Raw genomic sequence first — 25,962 nt, forward strand, 5'->3', positions numbered from 1 at the left:
TTGATAACACAACTTAGGCTTTCAGTAGGTGTACCAGAGTTTCCTACTAATTTTCCAGCTTCACGTTATTATGAATTGACATAGTAGAAATATACAGAGTACGAATATAAATGAACTCTAAAAGAACGACAATACTAATTACATCAACATTTACAATGATACTCCCATTATTTGATAATAAACTTATTTACCTAGTGTCTCAATGAGAAAGATATGAATGTCGCCATACTCGAACATTCGCCATTTGGTCGGGTCATTTTTCCAACATCCCGTTTGTAATTTATACGGATATTTCATTTAGTCAAAATATTTTAATTTTCTGGGTTAGGGCTTTCGAAGTGCAATCTTACCATTTATAACAGTCAAAAAGACATTTCAAACGCCAATTACAGCACATTTAATTACTTATCAACTTCCAATAAGGAATTCAATTTGCGAAATGCTAGCAGAGATAGCTCAATCAGCGTTGTTAATCGACCGTATCTAGGGCATTGTTATCGCCGTCGCTAAGGTACTGCCCCGTGTGTGACGTAAGCGCTATAACAAGAATTGTGAAATACTGGTGGAAAGCCGTTTTCATGAATGAAACGACTTTATATGTTCATAACAAACCGATAATTTCACATTATTTATGGGCCGACTCGAGACCGGGATAAAAATAGCAACATATTGGAAATTCCAATTTTTCTAGATGCCCGGATGACAAAAACCTGTTGTCGGATCAAAAAATCGATTTGCGTTCCGCAAATGTCTCTCGACTTCGCCGAGATCGATACACAAATTAACATAAAATTCAAAGCGTTCGGATCGAGAAATAAATAAATTGGTATTTATTATTTTGAAAAAGCAGCAATAATCAGCATTTTATCGACCTTAGTACCATCAAAATATATTTTGTTTTCCGTGCGAGTTAACACTGGTGGGTGCCGAATAATGTTTTGATATTGCCGGAGAGTAAACGTGCGTATTTATAAGTTACACGTTTTCGCGATGTGGAATTTTATTCCGGGGGTGGTTCACTAAAAAGCCAAAATCAATGAAGAAAAGCTCGAAGTCCAAGAAAAATATGACAAGGATAAGAGAGAGCGAAAATTTCTGGATTCATGGATAAAAGAATTCGAGTTGGTTGAATAAGATTGTACCAAAAAACACATGACATGCAAAATTTGTGTAAAGTACATCAAAATTCAGATGCTCATAAACAAAATGTAGCAAATTAAAATGCTAAAAAAGCAAGGAAGAAGCTAAGCCTTCCAAGGTCGTGAAAATGCTAAACACTGCCGCTTTCACCAAAATGACTTATTTGTTCAAGAATAAACATTACCTGGCAAAAGCTGGTCGACCATATTCTAACTTTAAGTCATTATGCCTTTTGGACAAATCTAAAGGCATTGACATAGGCGACACGTAATTCAAGGTGCCTGAACCACGTGACTTTTTCGGCTATGTGTGTAAACAAAACGTCGCTTCAGGTAACGTTTTTGATAATTTCTTCATTATTTCAAAACAATTTTCAAAAAAACAAAGACGAGTGACCGGTCATTGTAAAAAGACACAACTTTATTAAGTTTGCGCAAAATGAATTAAGTATTTTTTCCAAAATGTGCAACCGCGTGTTTGAAAACACATGAAGTGAAATGCTATGTGTGGTATATTTTTTGTTCAATCAACAAAAACATTGATTATAATATTGTCGAGGGTTTAAAAAATAGGGCGGACATTGTTATTCTTCATAGATAAGCTACTTGCATTGTATGTTAGCGCAAATACATCTAATTCGGAGTGTGTGTATATAAATGTTATACTGCTATGTGTGGGACACATTTTTTAAATGCTATGTGTGGTATACAAGAATTTGCCCGTCAGTTCTGCATTTGATCTGAACACAGTTTTGTAAGAATCTAGAACATAAACTTTAGTCTGTCCTGAAAATATATCAAATTAACCAAATGTTACATTATTGAATACTGAAGTTATCGTGTAATGATCAAACAATTTGTTTAACTGAAAATAATTCTTATAAAAGCATACATGTTATGTTGAAATATAATATTTCTTTGTTTTACGTATTGTCTTTAAATAAATATAATGATTGATATTTTTGCCTGATTATTGAATTTGGTCCATTTTTAATGAATGACAAAGAAAATAAGAGCACATGCTTTAAAATGGGTTTTACTTCTATTGTTTTTCAGACTTGAAAAGGATTAGTCGAAAGATCTGCAACGCTTTTAAGGTTCGAAGCTGTGTAAGAACTACATGAATACCATCAAACCACACGGAAGGTGATATGTGGCAAGTTAATTATCAAAACCACAGAGACAGGGACCCCGCTTCATTCTGTGATGTTTATGGAAAGCTATTTCAGCTAACTATGCAAACATACCATTTAACATGTATTGTTGCATAAGCAAAACAAAGTGTGTATTGATATGTGTGTATATTTATGGGTTTTGTATCTATGTTATTACTAAAATTGATTAGATGAATATAAAATCTGATTATGTGTGTTAATAAAAAAGGTGTTTCATAACAAATAACAATTTAAATCCAATGATGCTTGTTTGTGGTCTATTCCAATATCATCTCCATATGAACATCGTCGAATCCAATAATGCTTGTTTGTGGTCTATTCCAATATTATCTCCATAGGAATATCTTCAGTATATCAAAATAAACACGTCATTAATAATAACATTACTTTATTACTAGCATGCACATGTAACAATAGAAATTAGAGCACCAAAAACATAAAGAAGTACATTAGTATTCACAAAGAAATTGTAATCAGTCAATTTATGAATTTGCAAATCTTGCTATTCAAACATATAAATGTTCTAATTAAGTCATAACAAATGATCATCGCCAAAACGTCTTGACTTGTGGGGGTTATTATACCAACAAACATATTGAATTGCATCAATACTTCATTTACTCAAATTCAAATGAAATCTGAATAACTGAAAATAGTTTGAGATGTTTAATGAAAATACTCATTCGCCCCGGTCATGAAAGGGCGCTGCAAGATCGTGTTACCACTGCACAAAGTAATTAACATTAAATCATATAATGTTGTTCAATTTGTTGAAATGTCAAATTTTTATGTAATGTTTACTTTGATTGTTTTATTTCCCTGCAATACTTGCACCATCTGGTAATAAAACAAACAGTCATTTAAACTTTGGAACATTTACTATACATGTTCGTATATGACAACTTTTCATTGATCAAGATATCAGTACGTCTCTTGAAGGTGCTTCCAAAAATACTTTAATCTCCCTGAAAATAACAAAATACAAATGAAATAAACTGTTACAATTAAAAATATAGCATGCGTGATATATCAGATAGCTCAATAGGATTTAGATACAAATACATGATTTTCCAGAAAAAAATGTTATTGATACTAGTGTCTATTTGTTTCAAAATGCTGTATGATCTCTTTATGCTTATTTAATAACTATCGTTACAGTAAAAAATGCCTACACATTCCTGCTAAAAATCACACAACTAACACTTTTTGTAGTTTTGTTGCAATAATATTCACATGACATCTTGCTAAAACAATCCTTACGATTTTGTGTATTAAACAAGCGCATTAGTTGGCAGTAACAATTCACTGAAAATTCAACATTTTGTAACAATCAATTTTATAGAAACAAACAAGAAAAAGTTTGCCCAACGGAACTATTTTCCTGTCCGTGCGTGGGTTGCTTTGTGTTAGGAGATCCCCGACCGTGTTTTAGTTTAAACCTATTTATTTTAGCTCTTTTGCATCGAAAGCCTAATGCTTATATAAATGCTCTCGAGTCCGTTTCCTGGGCCTAGAACCAGTACTTGGTGTCTTTGGGGGAGATCTAAAGAACGCTCCCACGGTGGGGATCGAACCCGTAACCTCCCGGTCGCTAGGCGGACACCATATCCATTACACCACGGCGACCTCGTTTTGACATCTCTGCCACACTGTTCGCAAACAAATGGCATTCTAAAAGTAAACAAAATATGAATATAAGTTATCGACAATCATGATAATTTTGAGTAACATGAACGTAGGATTATCTTATTTAAGGCGCGCAAAACACCGCCAACAATGTTTATTGACCAACTTTTGTTATTCAGACAAACTGTAAATATTATTGACGTTAATGTCAATCTTTCGATTCTCTAGTTTAGTTTGTATACCACACATAGCATTTAAAAAATTTGTCCCACACATAGCATCATTACATTTTCATACACACACTCCGAATCAGATGTATTTGCGCAAACATACAATGTATGTAGCTTCTCTATGAAGAATTACAATGTCCGCCCTATTTTTTAAACCATCGACAACATTGTAATCAACGTTTTTGTTGATCGAATAAAAAATATACCACACATAGCATTTCACTTCGTGTGTTTCCAAGCTCGCGGTTGCACTTTTTGGAAAAGTTACTTAATTAATTTAGCGCAAACTTACCAAAGTTGTGTCTTTTGACAATGACCGGGCACTCGTCTTTGATTTTTTGAAAATGGTTTTGAAATAATGAAGAAATTATCAAAAACGTTACCTGAAACGACGTTTTGTTTACATCCGATTGTCCCACACATAGCCGAAAAAGTCACGTGGTTCAGGCACCTTGTACTTGACTGACACATATTGCCAAAAATTCATCAAGGCTATCGCAGACACAGAGCGGGTCAAACAAGACGACATCATTTGTTCTAGCCCATTCATATCAATAATCAGTGATGGATCTACAGACACCTCTTGCAAAGAGGCAGAGATTGTACTTCTAAAATCATCTTTTCAATGCAAGGTAATTATTAATTTCAGCAAAAAATATTATAGTACCGTTCTCATGTCAATATATAACATGCAATAATCTGAAAAAGTGGCTTATTTGGAAGCACTAACCGCATCAAAAAAAATACAATAGCAAACACAGTTAAATTGTGTGTCAGTTCAAGATTGGACAGTTATAAAAAGTTCAATCCCCACTCACACTCCTACCACCGGTGGCAGCCATTGTGTAAAAACGTTTTTTGTCACTGTGACCTTGACCTTTGACCTAGTGACCTGAAAATCAATAGGGGTCATCTGCCAGTCATGATCAATGTACCTATTAAGTTTCATGATCCTAGGCGTAAGCGTTCTTGAGTTATCATCCGGAAACCATTTTTATGTCCCCCACTATAGTAGACATATTGTTTTTGCCCTGTTGGTCTGTTTGCGCCAACTTTAACATTTTGCAATAACTTTTGCTATATTGAAGATAGAAACTTTATATTTGGCATGCATGTGTATCTCATGAAGCTGCACATTTTGAGTGGTAAAAAGTCAAGGTCAAGGTCATCCTTCAAGGTCAGAGGTCAAATATATGTGGCCAAAATCGCTCACTTTATGAATACTTTTGCAATATTGAAGATAGCAACTTGATATTTGGCATGCATGTGTATCTCATGGAGCTGCACATTTTGAGTGGTGAAAGGTCAAGGTCATCCTTCAAGGTCAGAGGTCAAATATATGTGGCCCAAATCGCTTATTTTATAAATACTTTTGCAATATTGAAGATAGCAACTTGATATTTGGCATGCATGTGCATCTCATGGAGCTGCACATTTTGAGTGGTAAAAGGTCAAGGTCATCCTTCAAGGTCAGAGGTAAAATATATGTGGTCCAAATCGCTTATTTTATGAATACTTTTGCAATATTGAAGATAGCAACTTGATATTTGTCATGCATGTGTATCTCATGGAGCTGCACATTTTGAGTGGTGAAAGGTCAAGTTCAAGGTCATCCTTCACAAAGTCATGGTCATCCTACAAGGTCAAACATCATATAGGGGAACATTGTGTTTCACAAACACATCTTGTTCTGTTTCGAGTCACTGTGACCTTGACCTTTTACCTAGTGACATGAAAATCAATAGGGGTCATCTGCGAGTCATGATCAATGTACCTAGGAAGTTTCATGATCCTAGGCGTAAGCGTTCTTGAGTTATCATCCGGAAACCGTTTTACTATTTCGAGTCACTGTGACCTTGACCTTTGACCTAGTGACCTCAAAATCAATAGGGGTCATCTGCCAGTCATGAGCAATGTACCTATGAAGTTTCATAATCATAGGCCTAAGCGTTCTTAAGCGTCCAACCAGAGTCGGAGGGGCAAGGTGGCTGCCTCACACGAAAAAGGCCATCGACCATGTTTTGTATGGATACAATGCCATCATTCAGCATCTAGAACAGGTTAGATCGTATAGAGGGCTTGTTGTAGCAGTTAGCTTACATGTATGCATTGCTTTTTTGCACGCAAGCTTCCTGTGCATTGTACTTACCAGTTTTATTCTTACTGTCTGATATTCTTGCCACTTTGTTTGTTGTCTGGCTACAAAATTGAAATACTATTGAAAATAAATTCTCATAACAGAGCCATTTCATTTGAAAACTTTAGGTGTCATTTTTATGCCCCCCTTCGAAGAAGAGGGAGTATATTGCTTTGCTCATGTCGGTCTGTCGGTCGGTCTGTCGGTCCGTCCACCAGGTGGTTGTCAGACGATAACTCAAGAACGCTTGGGCCTAGGATCATGAAACTTCATAGGTACATTGATCATGACTTGCAGATGACCCCTATTGATTTTGAGGTCACTAGGTCAAAGGTCAAGGTCATAGTGACCCGAAATAGAAAAATGGTTTCCGGATGATAACTCAAGGATGCATACGCCTAGGATCATGAAACTTCATGGGTAGATTGATCATGACCCGCAGATGACCCCTATTGATTTTGAGGTCACTAGGTCAAAGGTCAAGGTCACGGTGACCCGAAATAGTAAAATGGTTTCCGGATGATAACTCAAGAACGCATACGCCTAGGATCATGAAACTTCATGGGTAGATTGATCATGACTCGCAGATGACCCCTATTGATTTTGAGGTCACTATGTCAAAGGTCAAGGTCACGATGATCCGAAATAGTAAAATGGTTTTCGGATGATAACTCAAGAACGCATACGCCTAGGATCATGAAATTACATAGGTAGATTGATCATGACTCGCAGATGACCCCTATTGATTTTGAGGTCACAAGGTCAAAGGTCACGGTGACCCGAAATAGTAAAATGGTTTTCGGATAACTCAAGAACGCATACGCCTAGGATCATGAAACTTCATAGGTAGATTGATCATGACTCGCAGATGACTCCTATTGATTTTGAGGTCACAAGGTCAAAGGTCAAGGTCACGGTGACACGAAATAGTAAAATGATTTTTGGATGATAACTCAAGAACGCTTTTGCCAAGGATCATGACACTATAGGTACATTGATCGTGACTCGCAGATGACCCCTATTGATTTTCAGGTCACTAGGTCAACGGTCAAGGTCACAGTGACAAATATCGTATTCACACAATGGCTGCCACTACAACGGACAGCCCATATGGGGGGCATGCATGTTTTACAAACAGCCCTTGTTTATTTATATGTTTTGTATATTCAAATTTTGACAGATACAGAATCCATCAGATGCAGCACCAAGAAAAGACTCGGCTGCAAAGGGAAAAAAATTCCTTAAACTTTTAAAGGATTCAAATGTAACATTATGGTTACGTGCACTCATGGACATTGTCTCAGCATTATCTCAGGTTTCAGAGGTGATTCAGGTAAAAAACATCAGCCTTGCAGATGTCTGGAATGCAATCCAGTCCGCCATAAGCTTTTTGACAAATTACAAATCAGGGTATTAATAAAGCCATTCAAAATTAAAATAATTAATGACATGAAATATCTTAATGCAGTTTTAATTTTCTATACCATGTAAGTGGTAGTAAGAATAACATTCTTGTAGTTCTCTGCATTCTCTCTGCTTATACCCGTGTTAACCTCTCTACTAATACTGATGTTAGTCTCGACATTGTCACATTATGAAACAAGTTGAAAGTTATAAAACATAGTAGAGCTATGTAATAAAATGCATTACATGGATCTGAATGCGTCTAAACACAACTTATTTTATTTAAAAAAAAGCAAAACCAGGAAGCCGACAGTGTCTGACTAACAAATTAGAATAAGCATGATAGCATGGTTTTAGCTAGGTTTTGCTTTGCTTTGCTCGCCTATTTTAAGGAAGGGCACCCCTAATGATTTCCCGCGATTTCTTCGAAGGTTGAAGAGCCTTATAGTCGGTGCCGTAGCCTAGTGGTTAAGGCGATAGACTAGAAATGTTTTGGATTATTCCCGCGCAGGTTCGAATCCTGCCGACGACGTACACTTTTTTGCGACGCGTTTGTTTTCTAACCTTATTTGATTTACTATGGCATATAAGCTATGTTTATTGTTAAATATGTTGCAATTTTTATGCACATTCTTCAATTATTAAAATTAAAACAACGTTATGGCTAAATTGGGTGATTTACTGCTGAAAATACGAACCATTCATGTTTTATTTTTATTTCAAATAGTAAACGGTAAATCTGTCTATTTTTTGGTATTTTTGCTGTATATAGTGTATCTATATAAACTAAGTTCAAAATATTACTTAAATGATTAACCAACCCAATTTCTACGTGACCTGAAACCACTTACATTTCATGGCGCTCTTCCATAGATAACAAGTTACAAAAATTAAATGGCTTTAAAAGATTTTTTTTTTCGGTCTTGTTTAAATTGTAAACACCCTTTCTGCATATGTACACATCAACTGCATGCCTATATTTGGAAATCTGGATGAATTATGGAGCTTTCATATACCCCAGGGGTGCACATAAACTGGACAAAAGCCGAGTGTGGGGGTGAATTTGAAAAAATAAGTATACTTTTTAAAGCGTGGAAAGCCTACCTAAAAATGTGCATGTAGTTCAGTGAAATGATGCTGATTAAGAAAATAATAGATTAGATTATATTTGGATAGGTGCCCATTATGGGTGCGCTACCTTAAAAGCATGCTTTATGTTGTATTACTAACAATGCTTGTGTTTCTTCATGCTTTGCTTTAATATTATGATAACAAAACAGTTCAGGGCCCTACTTGAGGAAATGGTATACTTCACAAGAAGACGATGCAGTGTGCAAGCTAGAGGGTACCAGGAAAGAGTTTATATCAGCAATTATTCATGCAATTGAACTTCGGTTTCACCTCTTTCAGGGGAGCCACTTCATGAGCTTTGTAAACTGGCCAACATGTATCAATAACGAACCAGGTAGTCAATTTAAACACTGTTGCAGTTTATTTCTAATTAGCATAACCTGTGGGCGAGGTTCAATATATCTTTATGGACTGTATTAATGCGCATTATAAAACCCAACAAAATAACAAAAAGTGCAGTGTCGGTGTCTCCATAAATATTTTAATATAGTTACTTAAAAAAAATACTTAAACCTTTACCACATAAATACGTATTTTTACGCATTTGTAATCCGTTATGAAAGTTCAATTGAATTAAACACTTTTCTTACTAGATTCAATTTGTAAAGGCTTAATTTCTAACCCTTAGATACTGATGAGCAGTAAACAGCATTAAACCTGAACAGACTGCAAGTTACAAGCAGGCTGTTCGGGTTTTATGCTGTTTGCACATATCCATTTTCACTTTGCCTCTGAGTGGGAAAAGGTTAAGTTAAATAAAATGATGTAATATTATGATTAAATATATATTCCAGACTTTGGAGATGAAGCAATTGCGGAAATTGCTAGGATCTGTGAACCCGCACTGGTTGCACAGAATGACGAAATCAACATAGCATCAATAGAAATTGAATGGGTGCGATTCAAGAGAGAAATTTATAACAGTAATGCTTTAGATAAACGAATGGAATTGTATTCTAAATGCTGGTTAAGAATGACTGGAGGTCTTGTTTAGGTGAGAGCTCTTTAAGTGACCCGGTGCTCATTTACTCAGAGCCTGAAAGTGTGGGGAAGTATGACCCAACAGATGCAGTGAATTGGTGAAACTCTGCTGGGAAAAGGTCGCGAAGACCACACTACAATGATTAAAAAAGGTATTTTATTGTCTTTATTTCATTGAGTTACCACCAAAAAATGGACCCGAATCAACCATTACATTTCCTGGACGCAACCTGTGCTTACAAAGGATCCACTTCTCAGATTATCTTACTGATTATATTACAGAGAAAAGACATCAAATGATTACAAATAAATATAAAGTTTGTGTCAAGCCCTGCGATTCTTTGCTAGTGTAATTTTACAAAATGAAAGTTTACAAACAAAGGAATACAAGTTGGTCTCACCATGAGAAACATGTGCTCGTAGATGCCTTTTGTGTCAACCGAGACATCATTGAGGGAAAGTTGACAAACAAATTTACGAAAAAAGGCAAAATAGACTTTTTTCAACAGATAACTGACAGGTTTGTTAATGAGATTGCTAGCTTGTATCGATATTTATTTCTTTTTTTTCTCCTGATTATCAATGCGTGATTTAGATTCTAACTAAGGTCTGATATAGCATCTTTGCATTCATGCATAAGTACGAAATATTTACAATTTAAACATAATTTTATTTACATTATAAACAGTCAGTCATTGACAACCCGTACAGCGGAACAGGTCAAGAAAAAGTTGTCAGACTTAAAGACGGAAGTACGAAAAAAGAGAAGGGAAAGGCTGCGGGATCCCAAGGTCACGGGCGAGGGAACAACCACCATCATACTTACAGATTGGCAGGAAAAGGTTAGTAAATTGTGAGGAAAAGTAGGCGAAATTTCTATAAAAGATTACATAACTGTCACAGGTGTTTGTGTATTTCAAAGTTTAAGAGGTCCCTCCGCGCCAGAGACTGAATAATGTGAGAACCCGGAATGCGTCCCAGCACTCCTACCTAATGTAGCTTAGACTCACGATATGCGGGAAGAATTTTGAAAGATAACTGCATTTTCCAGCAATTTTTTTTACTGAAATATTTTTTTAATTTAATGTGGTCTTGTGCTGTGGGGTGGGGTTGGAAACCGGAGTACCCTGAAGAAACACTACCTGTCCGATATGATGACCAACCAAACTCACACGCTCCGGGATCGGGAATCGAACCCGGGTGGCCTTGGTGGAAAGCGAGTGTGCCAGATAGCCCATAACCGTCACACACCTTTTTTTTGGTTATGATTGTTTTAATTGCAGAGGTTATTACCATTGCGGGGACAATAGGTTACAATACTGCATCTTAAGAACAGCATATGGTCATTTGGTTTTCATCATGTAGTGATAACTGTTTGTACAACTTCATTGTTTTCTTAAATTGATTTAATGATAGTAATATCATTGTTAAAACTGATTTTCATATTTCAGTTATTTAGTGTGCTGCCCAAAGTAACCGTTGAGGGCTTTAAAGGTATTGATATATTTCAAACACACGATTTAGACATTGCCCACAGACTGGGAAAAGACAAAGATTGATATGTTAGGCCAATAGTAGTTAACTTTGTCTCACGGCAAAAACGAAATAAAGTGATTGGTAGCCGGAAACTGTTTAAGGGTACAAATACATTCATAAATGAAGATTTAACAATGCTTTAAGTGTTAGCGAAATGTCAGACCACGATATAATTCAAGAGCACCTGGCAACGCATCGACACGTTTACGTAGAGTTTTAACACCTTTTCTTCGGTGGACAGTCCGGACATTCCGACTCCGACAAAATAATCCTGTCGAGCGCTAATCCTTTTTAAATAAGCAAACCTGTCTTGACAAGTGCAGTTACATTATCGTATTATCGTATTGTGTACCACAATGCAGTGAATCAGTGAAATTGTTCATACTATACAGTGATTCATTTTGAAATCTACATCAAGAGGTCCCTGGGACTCGCATGTTTTGAAACAATGGTTCCAATCTGAAAACAATGGGTCACAGATTGTGTCTTTGTAAATTCGTTACAAATCATATACTTAACATGATACACCTTAGCCAGGGGCTCTTTTATGCAAGTTTACAGATAAAAACAGAAATAGGTATATAGCAAGTAAAATCTTTATTTGTTTTACTTGTTATAACAAACAATGAAACATATAACATCTTAAACAGAGAACTTTTAACATCTTTAACAATTTTTGACTAGAGTTTTAATAAATTGGATGATCATGACTAGTGTAATCCCATCATCTGTATTGAAGGTTTGAACCTTTTGACTACAGAAGAAATTGTCTGTTCGAAAGGGCTTATTTTGGCCAAAAATCTTTTAAACAAACTGCCTCTTGGGTACTGCTCTGCTTTAACAACTTGCTTTAAAAGTTGCCATTCTTGTTTTGTTTGATCTTCATTCACTATAGGCCCAGAAGACTTCTCACAGACTTCCTTGTCATCATCATTCCAATTTACAGTTTGGGTTTGTCCATATAATTTACAAAGTTTTTCAATTTCTCTTTCACCAAATTCCTCCAGTTCCTGGTTTGACAGCAGTGTTATTGGCCACAATCCCAAAACACTGAAAGCTGTGAGGAGATCAGTTTCGGGAAATCTGCAATTACATGGTCAGTTTGACAATATCAGTAACAAATTTGCAGAATCTCAACCCATACCCATTTATGTTGTTATTAAAATGAACCACTGAGTAGTACTGTCATAGAAAAATTAAGAATGTGAGTCAAGACTGATTCAAAATAATTAAATAAATGTTCAATGGTTTGTACCATTATTTTGAAATGACGATCTGCTGTCACATTTTTAATAAAGATGCAGAAAAAAAACTAATTCGTTATTTATATAATTTGCTGGTGATTATGTTAGTTAAACACACAAACAAAATCTAAATTATTAGTTGCAAATTTGAATAGTTGTGATACCTTGTCAGAATGTTGTCAATGAGAGCATCAATAAATGTTGCTGTCAGATTCTTTAGGTTGAAGTTTGTGGATGTAATTTCATGATGGCCCTTAAATTTCGAGGGTTGAAGATGTTCCTGTTACAGTGGGGAGATTCCATGGCTTTCACTTTCATCAGGTCGGCTACACAGAGATCTAGCTTGACCTACCAAAAATGGCATGTTCATTAGTTTCTATATATATTTTATATTGACAGCAATAATTTGCGTGAAAAGTTAAATCTATTAAGACATTCAACTTTTATTAAATTGAATACAAATGATTCTGTATAATGTTTTTTTTACATGTGATGCCTGAATACCTATTTTCGCAACTCAAAGGAGACAAAACTTGACTACGTTGAACTTTTTTTCCCTTTTGTGAAAATGTTTTAAAAGGCTTATATTGAACAAAGCATGAGATCTACATCCCTATCTTCAATTTAATAGAGCTGATTTCAAGTCGCCTGCTGAAAAATGTTTTAGGGACGAATAAATTAATAATATTACCTTCACAAGTGCAACATCAACATTTTCTGTTTGAAAAAACTGTGACAATATTGTTACTGGAGCCATTGCATCAATGAGCATATATGTTGTTTCGATGAAATTGTCGGTGGCCATCTAAAATATATATAAAGAAATGCTTACAAATCCACCTTTTACAGAGTTACTGACTGAGTACAGTCGTTTAAGTGTAAAAAAGTAAAGCAGATTAAGAAATGACAAACTCAGTAAATAAGGCACATCAGTCATCATGATGTGATCGCCCACAAACAGATTAGGGACAGTGGCCCAGGGGAAAAGCTATGGTCTTTTGATCCGAAGGGCTAAAATCGTCAACCTTTGTGATTTTCACAATCAACATGGCATGAGTACTGGTTATTTATCCAGGAAGCAGAATCGAGAGTGATTAACCTAAGTTGTAAGAACTTAATTCACAATCGCTGTAAAATGAATAAGTATAAACTTTTTAGGTTTTAACAGGGATATTTTTGGATATTTTATATAACTACTTGTGTACCTTTTTCTTCAAACCACTAGCTCTGAGATCTTTGCCTGTTGAATGGAGCTCAGCAAGGTAGGTGAGGATACTATCCAGGGTTCGGAACACAGTTGTGAGAGCGTTGAAATATGACAACCATCTTACTGAATGGATTTCTTTGATTGTGAGGCATGGGTCATCCAAAATGTCCTGGATTTGTTTAAGTCTCATTTCACGCTTACTGCTTCCCTGATAAAATATTGAAATAGAAAGCTAACTTAATTGTTTAAACAAGGGCTGTTTGTAAAACATGCATGCCCACCATATGGGCTCTCAGTTGTAGTGACAGCCATTGTGTGAATATGTTTTTTGTCACTGTGACCTTGACCTAGTGACCTGAAAATCAATAGGGTCATCTGCCAGTCATGATCAATGTACCTATGATGTTTCATGATCCTTGGCATAAGCGTTCTTGAGTTATCATCCGGAAACCATTTTACTATTTCGGGTCACCGTGACCTTGACCTTTGACCTAGTGACCTGAAAATCAATAGGGGTCATCTGTGAATCATGCTCAACCTACCTATCAAGTTTCATGATCCTAGTCATAAGCGTTCTTGAGTTATCATCCGGAAATTATTTTACTATTTCGGGTCACCATGACCTTGACCTTTGACCTAGTGACCTGAAAATCTCTAGGGGTCATCTGCAAGTCATGATCAATCTACCTATCAAGTTTCATGATCCTAGGCATAAGCGTTCTTGAGTTATCATCCGGAAACCATTTTACTATTTCAGGTCACCGTGACCTTGACCTTTGACCTAGTGACCTGAAAATCAATAGGGGTCATCTGCGAGTCATGGTCAATCTACCTATCAAGTTTCATGATTCTAGGCATAAGTTTTCTTGAGTTATCATCCGGAAACCATTTTACTATTTCGGGTCACCGTGACCTTGACCTTTGACCTGAAAATCAATAGGGGTCAACTGCGAGTCATGATCAATCTACCTATCAAGTTTCATGATCCTAGGCATAAGCGTTCTTGAGTTATCATCCGGAAACCATTTTACTATTTCGGGTCACCGTGACCTTGACCTTTGACCTAGTGACCTGAAAACAATAGGGGTCATCTGTGAGTCATGATCAATCTACCTATAAAGTTTCATGATCCTAGGCATAAGCGTTCTTGAGTTATCATCCGGAAAACATTTTACTATTTCGGGTCACCGTGACCTTTGACCTAGTTACCTCAAAATCAATAGGGGTCATCTGCGAGTCATGATCAATGTACCTATGAAGTTTCATGATCCCAGTCCCAAGCGTTCTTGAGTTATCATCCGGAAACCACCTGGTGGACGACCGACCTACCGACCGACGGACATGTGCAAAGCAATATACCCCCTCTTCTTCGAAGGGGGGCATAATAAGATCACGTATCAGGTAGACAAGATTCTGAAGAATTAACCTTTGAATCATTATTCATTATGTGATTTTTTGCGTTTTGTTTTTAAGATGTAAAGGTGCTTTATATCAATTTAATGGTTCAAATTAAAGTAGTTTGAATGAATGTTCTACCCATAAATACACATTTTCACATATCTGCAGACAGCGTACAGCAGCTATATGAAAAAATGGGAATTTTCTCCTTTTGTCAAAAAGTTGTCTGCCTTATCTCAAATTTGAACTGCTGTTGTCCCTACCTATTGTTGTTGTTTGCAAATGTTTTCAGTTTGAAATGGACCACAATGATATGTGCCATCACTAACCTTGAAATAGTAGAATAGATCTGTCAGTATCTGTTGGTGTTTCTGCATATATGAAATTTTAGCAGCAGCTTGACAGGTACATAGAGCAAGCCTATGGGCAACACAGTGCACATTAACCATGTGAGGATTTTCATGCTGTATTATAGCAGCCACTCCTGAAATATATAATGATCATTGTTTCAAAAACAGCTTTCAACTAAGTTTTTACATTAAGTTCATTAATGATTTTGATGTATAACATGTATTAAATTCATTAATTTACAACTATTTCATTGTTATTTATTGAAATAATAAAAAAAGGTCATTGATATTTTTTTAATTATTGATGTTAAATAATCTCCCTGTTTAAGAATAACGTTACTATAGAAATAAATATGGATTAAGTACCCCAATTCCCTTAAGCAGACAACGTTTGATGAGTTTGCAGCAGGCGAGTTTTGCAAACATTGTGACAAGAGAAAAATTACCAAATTTTTCCTTTTATTATATAAATATTTTTTTTACTCAAATTGAATTAAATTATACCACCATTATGCAGATATACCTTTAATATTTGAACTTTGTCATGATGTTTTCAAAGTCATCTGCTGCAAATTTCTGAAAGGGTTAAATTATCCTATTTATATGCATTCAAGTCCTATAAGTTAATTTAATTTAATTCAATTTCTGAATACTTTGTTGTTAACCTGTTACCTCATGTTAATACATAGTTTTTATTGTGAGTAATACCATTGTGCTTTCCGGTCATGACCGAGGCGCCATCTGACCCCATGGACATTATTTTCTGTGCCGGAACTCCTCTGTTAGCGAACTCTTCCAAGCGTGCTGCAGCTATTCCTTTTCCTGAAGCATCGTTGCATTCCATGTTGTTAACATACATGGTCAATGGCTGCATATCCTGGCTTATTACTTGTGCGTAAATTACTAGTCTCTTGGTGTTTGAAATATCGGTGCTTCCATCCGAAAGTACAGTAACAACCGGTTATTTCATCAATGTATCTTTCAAATCATCCTCGGCTACCTGTGCAAGGCTGTCTAACATTTCACTAGCAGTGAATTTAGAGTCACAATTCATTGAATTTTGCTTCAGTATCGATATATCAGGAACCTCAAGGTCATGCAGCAGATTTATCAGAGACTTGAACTTTGATAATGGTAAATTCTCTGACGAGATCCAGTGGATGCATTTAAGCAACACCTTCATGGCTTCATCTTCCCTTGATTCATTTTTAAGCTGACACTGAGCCATGTTTTCTCGATGTTATGGGGCTTCAATGCACATCTTATGTTCTGACAAACTGACATGCCTTAAAAGAGTGGAGTGCTGAAAGTTTTGACATTTGGCTAATTTCGACATACCATTAACCTTGTTGTGGTCCGTACACACAGAACAATACATGTAATCATCAGCGTTATTCTCACTGAGAACATAGCGCAGCCAAGATTAGAGCCCGAGACACTTCGACTGAAATTTGCGATCTTTTTTCTTTTCCGATTTTTCTTTAGTTATAATCATTGATGTCTACGCTGGGTGTGTCATTTTGGAGTTCTTCGGCCGAGGAACTGGTGTTTTTTAAGAAAGATGTTAATTTACATTGTTGCAGATCGATTTTGAGAACCTTTTTGGGTGGCATTTTCTTTGTTTACCATCCGGGACAGTCAAGTAACCGTCCAACGAACTTTTAATAAAACGCCGTAACTGATTGGATAATTTATATATTTCGACCAATCGAAATACGCGTTCTACGTTCCGAATGTAGTGATATGACTTCCGTTCTATAAGTCAAGACGGTGTTGACATGTGTTTCGGTTATCTTCACGAATCGAAATCGGTATGTAAAACTTTGACGATGTTGAAAATCGGAGTTTTTTTTACAATGCGACCCGAGGACGCACATGTTTGAAAATTATGCGTCCCCAGAAAAAAACGTGCGTCTGGGACGCGGGACGCACGGCAAAATGAATCACTGACTATATCTCTTTTAAATTTGGACAAACAAACATTTATACTGTTAGAAATGATTTTACAAACTATATATGTCACGTAAATTGTTCATACATCGAGATGCACGATCACAGGAGGGAAGCCCATAGTATTATTATTTTATGTATTTTTATTTTTTTGATATATATGCTATAATAGAAAAAGGGGTGCAACTTCATTTGCCAAAAAACTACACAATCTTTACCGTAAACCATGTAACTCGAACAATTTTTAACGAATCAACTACACACCGGTTGTTTTCGAAAGCTAATAAAATAATTTATCAGTACCATGGATCCAGCAGTATTTCAATACCAGCCCTTAGAAGTTGACCCATTTCCAAAATCGTGTTTGGTCGAACACCATAGTGTCCACATTGAGATTTTCCATGTCGATCACTTAAATGAGCTAAAAGTCAATAACCAAGTCATCAAACGGTAGATAAACAGCAACTGTATTATGTGTATGCACATTGAACATTTTCCAATCGGTTACAATACCCATTATTATCGAAGAAGTATGGTAAGCACCATTTTATCGCGTCTTTCATGTACAAAATATTGCCATGATTAACCCTTCATTTTGGACATCAGATGGCACAAAAACCCTAAGAATCACCTTTTGTAACAAAACACACCTTAACATACACAAAAATATAGGACCTATTAAAATAAACGCTTAAAGCGATGGCAACATCGAAAATTATCTCTCATGGGAAAAATCACAGTTATCAAAACATTTGCTCTTCCTAAACTTATCTACCCATTTTCTGTACTCCCGAACCAAACAAAATATATAATAAATGAAATCAATACAAACATATTTGAAGCCTCTATAACGCTCAAAATCAATGAAAATGTCGTAAAGTATTTCTTACAATAAAGTTAACACCTAAACAATCAGTGTTCCTTAGAGCAATAGCCACAATTTCAATGCTAGATGTGATATGATTACATAGATTTTTGTAGATACAAAATGCTTGTGTTTATTTATTTGTGTTACAATTAATTCCATTTTAATTTCCCGCGAATATATCTATTCATACGACACGCGAACACCATGTTTGTGTTCACGTGTCGTATGAATAGATATCGTTACGGGAAATTAAAGTGATATTGTGGGCATCTTACTTTAAGGTGTCCATCGCAACCGTTTATTTTTGGTGTTTTTTTCGTATACACTTATATTTATGCATCAACATACTAAAACAATTTTCCGGAAAGAGAATAATAATGCATTTGATTATCATCCGTACTTTCGTTTTGACAACTAACAACAGAAATGATGCAATTTACGATGTGAATCTAAATAGTGCAGATTCGTTCATACGACACACAGACACTATTTTGTTCTTAGGATCATTTCAGCTTAGAAGACTGGGTGAGTCCTGTAAAATATCGAGGGGGGGGGGGGGGGGCATTACTGAAAACAAGATGGCGGTATTTGTTATAAAACTAAAACAGATGGTTTTGTTCTGGCCGAAGACAACTATTCATACGACCATTTTCTTAATTTTTGCATAGCTCGTCAAATTGATTTCCATTCAGATTTACTGCAGAAAAAATCTACTTATTTCATAACTCGAATTCCATAGCTATACATATGTTTATAAGGAGAGTAAATCATTCATTAATAATAATGGCATGTTTAGACGAAGATTTATCTATAAGGTGAGTTCCCAATTTTCTACATATAACAATTAAATCGTTCTTTAAAATGTTATTTACTCGGTCTTCAAATTATGAAGACAAGGTAGTTGCCACAATTCAACTCCCAGCTATTGAACCTCCGGGTCGCGGTGAGTTGCAACTGCTTACGGCATTTTCCATGTGTCTCCGGCCCAGAATCCGGGCGGCAGTTTAATCCGAAATATTAGCCACATAAACTATTTTCTGGCATAAATAAACACAAATAGATCGTAAATATCTAATATGCGCAAATTAAAACACCTTACATCATATGTTATGCTCGCATAATATTGATATTAATCCAAAGTTTCAAACACGTCAACGGTTCATTTAAATGTATATGTTTTGCAATGGACAAAACCGAGTATTCCGAGTAATTCCGAATTCGAAAATACGTTATAGACTATCTCCGGAATCCTCCGGCGAGACTAATCTACCAATCGTAATATACCGACTATCTCTGGAACATCCGTAATATATATCGAATCGTCAATTCAATTCGGCTTTCGGTTTGATAACGGTTTTTGTATGAAGTTTTTGTTTTGAGAATTTCTGCACAATTCACTTGCAAATTGATATCGGTAATAACAGTTATTGTGTGTGTAACAATGTTTCGGTTGATTGAACTCGATTTTATAGACATAATTTGTTTACATTAAAGATGGGTTAACAAGAAAAACTGTACGTATGTACTTATAAAAGCTCAGAGCATTCAAGAAAAACTAGAAGACAAGGGACCCTTCCCCCGAGCCTTAAAAAACTTTTCTGTCAGACAAAAAAGCATTGTTAGGCAGGAAATCTCCAATCATACAAAAATTTTCATTTTAAATATTACTGTAGAAAACTATACAAATATTTACTCTATAAACAAAACATTTACTGTGTATAAAATGTATTGACTGTGTATTGAGCATTCGATACATAACTATTTACCTATAAAACGCTTTGAAAAGACCATAAAATAACAGGACAGACTTTTTGATATCAACAAACATGATCTCTTAATCTATAAATGCTACCGAAAAATTGATGAAACATATGAGCGTACAGTATACTCTTAAAACGAAATTATACGATTTTTATAAAAGTTAAATTATAATATATTCATAAAAGTATGTTACAATAACACAAAAAGGCAAGAAAACTTATACAGCAAAGACAAATTTGCGCTTCGAGCCGACCATATTTTCCTACAATTTTAACCGAAGAATTCGTCTTTTTATTAGGGTCGTAGTTAGTGTTCGTGTGTCGTATGAATATATATCGTTGCAGAAATTTTAAATAAACCGTTTAACTAAATTAACATTCACATCGTACATGCATGATATACATGCTGGCGAATTCGACTGTACAGCCTTTTTCGATTTCAAAATCAAATATCTGGCTTATTTCGCATTTTTCGACGCATGTTCTTCTTAACTTTTATTATAATTTATGGTAACAAAATCGTATTATTTAAGCTTCAACATCACAAACTCTTATTTTAATATTATGACATCGATAATTATAGCACTTTGGTAAACAACAAATAATTCTGTATAACATTGACTTATCCCGGGGTTAATAAATTAGAATCTGACGCCTTGGTCAAGATCCGATGCAATGTTTTTCTTGTAGATTCTTTTCGCACCCTAAATCAGACATGCAGCGTTATAGATAATTTTTGACCCATGGGGGTAAATACCCGCACTTTTTAAAGCATGGGGGTAAATTGTCAAATTTTGCCTTGCTTGAAGGGTAATTTGCTTAAAGTAAACCAAGAATATAGCCGGGTTACATATACACTACTTTTATCATGTTAAACACAATAAACCATCAACTATGTGTATTCCTTCATAGTAGTAAGTTTCTTGTGTTTTTTTTTTTAACTGTCCTTGGTTTATAGGCCCGTGAGCCACGAAAAACTTTCTTGCCAACTGTCAACAGTTGTTTTATAATCTATCTATATATACTGTCCAACTCCCCTTTCGAGTATTATTGACAGGTAGCGTTTAGCGTTTAAGTGCGTCCTTTTTGATTTTGAAAGCAGAGAAAATTAAATCATTCAGTATTGGCAGTACAATGTTTTTACTCGATACAACTCACTGTGAATGAACAAAAACTGTCATGTGACCACAAAAGTCCACGTCAGTAGTCATTTTATGACAACAAACAGCCGCGCAAGGTAGGTTTCCCCCCAATATCTTTGTTGATCATCCTCTGACTTTCATACGACCTAGTGCATGCAATATGGCATGCATATAGCTTTCGATCGGTATATCACGCGTTTTGTGTGTTGCTCTGGTTTTCGAGAACTCTTCGGCGCAAATTTCCATTTAAGAAGCAAACGTCAGTAGTAAAATTAAAAAGAGTCAGTGTTCTCGAATATAAACGATCACAGAACTGTCTATGCTTTACCGGACGAACATATAGTACATATGGCTATGCATAAACAAAAAAAAATATATACCAGATATTAAATAAACGTTTAAAGAGTGAAAACAAATATGGCAAACGTCAGTAGTACGTTTAGGAATGGCAAACGTCAGTAGCAAAAATATGCAAACGGCAGAGGCCGAATAAATGCAAGCGTTTTATTTAATGAAATACATGTGAAACAATAACATTTATGCTAATTTAGATTTAAATTAAATATAACAAGTAAAGATTGAAAGTACGGTTGATATTCAAAAGCATTATATTTCTCTTTCCGGATATTTTTTCAATAATTATGTTGATGCTGCATCAATGAATATACGTGTATATGAAGCGAAAACACCAAAAATAAACAACGGTTGCGATAGACACATATAAACTGTTAGATGCACATAGTATCACTTAAACATTAGTTCATTTTAGTTGTTGCAGAATGTATATGTGTCGTGCATCGTAACCGACTATTTAAAAGTAATAATAGGCTTTGACATATGTCATAGCATTGACCCCTTCTATACGAATCGGTCCCCAATTAGAAGGTTGACATCATTTATGGCACACAAAGATCGCTCAACTATTGCTGTGCTCTGGTACAAGAAGAACAATTTCATACATGGGAAGCACGCTGGGGAATATTGAAGCAAGGACACTGCCCTCTGCTGACCTCAAGTACTGGTACACCATATGGATGTTGGTGTGACCCTTTTGCCTGAAACAATATAAGTATTGACTTCTAAATGTTAAGACCGCATGAGTGAACATGCTTAGAATGTATTTTTAAGTTAAATGTTTAATACAGGACGTGAATCAGATCAGATAAAACATATACAATATTTCTTGACATGGTAAGACAAGCAAATAAAGTCAGTATTTTACTTTTTACAAAAGCTGCAAAATGAGATGAGAAATTATTAAGGCTTAATTAAGCAAGCATGGAAAACAGAATAAGCAACTATCTGCAGAAACAAACACTGAGCTAGTTTAACTTCAACATCAAAGTCAAACAAGCAGAAGACAAAACAAGAACTGTTAAAGTCTCTATAGCGCTCAAAATCAACGAAAATTTCGTAAAGTATTTCGTAATATAAAGTTAACACTTAAACTTTCGTAAAGTATTTCGTAATATAAAGTTAACACTTAAACAATCAGTGTTCCTTATAGCAATAGTCACAATTTCAACGCTAGATGTGGTATGATTACATAGATTTTTGTAGATACAAAATGCACGTTTTTATTTATTTGTGACCATAATAAACTCCATGGTAATTTCCTGCGAATATATCTATTGATACGACACACGAACACTAAAATGGTACCATGTTAAAACCATAATACAAACGAGCATTTTGTATCCAAAAACGTCTACTTTACCAGACCACATATGGCGTTGAAATTTCGACAATGGCCATAAGGAACAATGATTTTTTATTGTTTAGCTTTATTTTTCGAAATATTGTACGAAATTGTTGTTGATTTTGAGTAGTGATGCTACTTTAACTTCAACAAAACAGTCAAACCAAACAGAAGACTAAACAATAAATTTTAACTTGGTTTAAGCGCCCAACATGATTTATTACTTCAGTAAGAACAGGTGGGACATGAATGCCGACAGATCACTAACAATACTGGTGCTTTTATCTGCAGGAGCAATGTTGGTGCTACCTTGGAAGGTGTCTGTCTTCTGGCAACCATAGTGGTCTGCAAGAGTTTGCATTTTCCCCTGTTAGAATTGCAATATTCTTTTAAATTTATGTCTGTCATCCCCAGATAAGTTTAAGGCCCTTTCATGCCTGGCAGTGGCCTGATGTCATTGTAGCTCTCTCATTGGGTGGTCACCCTGATTGACCTCTACAGTTATAAATGACCCTTCAGAAGTTGAACCACATACAGGAAAAATACTGCAATACTTGCATATATACCCGCCTTTTACATTACTGAAATACAGCCATGCAAACGGTGGTTCCAGTTTAGCAGAATTTCGCTTCTTTTCTGCTTTGCTGCTGCTCTGTTCACTACAAAAATAAATAAAAAATAAAAAAAATGCAATGAAGAGAATAAGAGCAAACCATGTTAGAAATATTGTTATAGTTATAATAAAATGCCACACACATGAAACATAGTTCACTTATTTACTTACAAAAACTTTTTTTATGCAGATCATCCATTAACAAAAGTTCAATCATAAATATCTTGAATCATTTCTTTATATAAAGATATTCTACACTTCAGTTAATATATTATGCAAAGAATATAATATGTCGTGTGTTGATAGTTTGAACTTCTTTAGTAAAGTATTCGGTGAACCGTTCATTTGTTATATTCAAAGGCATATTTTATTCTCTGCCAAAAAGTGAGCCTCACCAAAGGGAAGTACTGCAAGTAGAAACAGTGTCAGTCTTTGGTGCAGATGTCTCATCTTCTTCAAATTCTGCAGAGCTTTGCATACCTTTAGGCATGGTAATTTTGACTGCAGAGAACATTCATCTGTAATGAATTAAGAATAAAGATAAACTATCAATTTCATAACCAAGGGTTTCAACAAAACCAACATTGAAATGAGTTGAACATGTTGAAAATAAATTATTTATGATAGGTTCGCAACTCACCAAGGGGGTAGTTTGCAATCGCTATCTAAAGCCACGTGAGTCTGACCCTCATCAGCAGTGCCACATGTGTCTGGGAGGTTGTCACTTGATCTGAAACATTGGAAATTGTCACTGCAAAAAAACATATATATGTTATAAATTAGAATAAAGATAATAGAATAACTTCATAATAAAGATCTTTAAAGTAACATTACTACGCAAAATCAACGAAAATTTCGTACAATCGTTCGTAAAATAAACTTAACCAATTAAAAATCAGTGTTCCTTATGGCAATTGCCGAAATTTCAACTGATGTGGTTTGGTAAAAAAGATGTTTGTAGATACAAAATGCTCGTTTTTATTATTGTTTTGCATATCTATTCATAAGACGCATAAACACTAAAATGGTGTTCGTGTGTCGTATGATTAGATATATTCGCGGAAATTAATTGTGGCCACAAATAAATAAAAACGAGCATTTTGTATCTACACAAATCTTTGTAATCATACCACATCTAGCGTTGAAATCTTGGCTATTGCTATAAGGAACACTGATTGTTAAGGTGTTAACTTTATTTTACGAAATACTTAACGAAAATTTCGTTGATATTGAGCGTTACAGAGACTTTTAAGAAAAACAAAAGCATCGAGATGCAAATCTCCAAAAACATTATTATTGTTAATGATTGGTGTGCAACTCACTCAGAGGGTAGTGTAAACTGGCTATCTAAAGCAACGTGAGCCTGATCCTCACCAGCACTGCCACATGTCCCTGGTAGGTTGTCACTTGATCTGAAACATTGGAAATTTTCACAGCAAAGAATATATATAGGTAATGAGTAACAAATAAAGATAACCAAATAAATTCATAATGAAGATCTTAAAATAAAAATGACATGTGAACATAAACACAAGTGACCATTATGACAAATAACATTTTAAGAAGTACTGTCGGCGTCTGTGACAGAGAATTATAACTATATAGATACATATTTATATATATATATATATATATATATATATATATATATATATATATATATATATATATATATATATATTCACACATATGGCCAGTTACGGGGTCTCTGATTTAGAAATAGGTTATGGGGTTCCCACTTTAAATACATGTATCTCCATACCCTTTTTTATCCGATATAAACACGAATTAAGGTATATAGGGGTACCTACTATTATTATTGTATATAAATACGTCATTTATTTAACGTCTTATACAAGGAAATATATAGCGAACTTATTTGCGAGGTATATACAATTTCAATTTCAGACCTGATTGTGGTTTTCGATTTAAGACCTTATTGTGAGATTTGATTGCATTACCTCCCCTACACCCCCCTCATAGTAATTAAAGGAGCCTAGATTGCGGGGTTGTATATAGACCCCGTTTTTTATATTGACCTCGTAAGTACAGTCTGAAAACTACAGAGACCGCGTAACTGGCACTATGTATTGGTATATATATATATATATATATATACATATTATAAATTGTCTTCATTATTACCTTCACAAAAGCACAAGGAAGCATTAAAGTGATATGGGCATTTTTCACTGTTGAAATTAGATGAAAAGAATTAATAGGGCAAAAGAGTAAAATAAAATGTGGTTACTGAATAATTATCTGCAACTCATCTCGCTACCTCGTTCACATTGTACATGCGTGATCAGTTGTCAAAGGAAAGTACGGATGATATTCAAATGCATTTTTTTCTCTTTCCGGGATATTGTTTT

At 35.1% G+C, this 25,962-nt stretch overlaps 1 protein-coding gene across 1 annotated transcript in view; it reads left to right on the plus strand.

Annotated features, from left to right (window-relative positions):
- The window catches only part of LOC127861125 (death effector domain-containing protein-like), a 90,685-nt gene that overhangs the window by 60,685 nt on the left and 4,038 nt on the right, over positions 1–25,962 (plus strand). The window lies entirely within an intron of this gene.

This window comes from Dreissena polymorpha, chromosome 15 (assembly GCF_020536995.1).
Source record: "Dreissena polymorpha isolate Duluth1 chromosome 15, UMN_Dpol_1.0, whole genome shotgun sequence".
Taxonomy (NCBI): Eukaryota; Metazoa; Mollusca; class Bivalvia; order Myida; family Dreissenidae; genus Dreissena; species Dreissena polymorpha.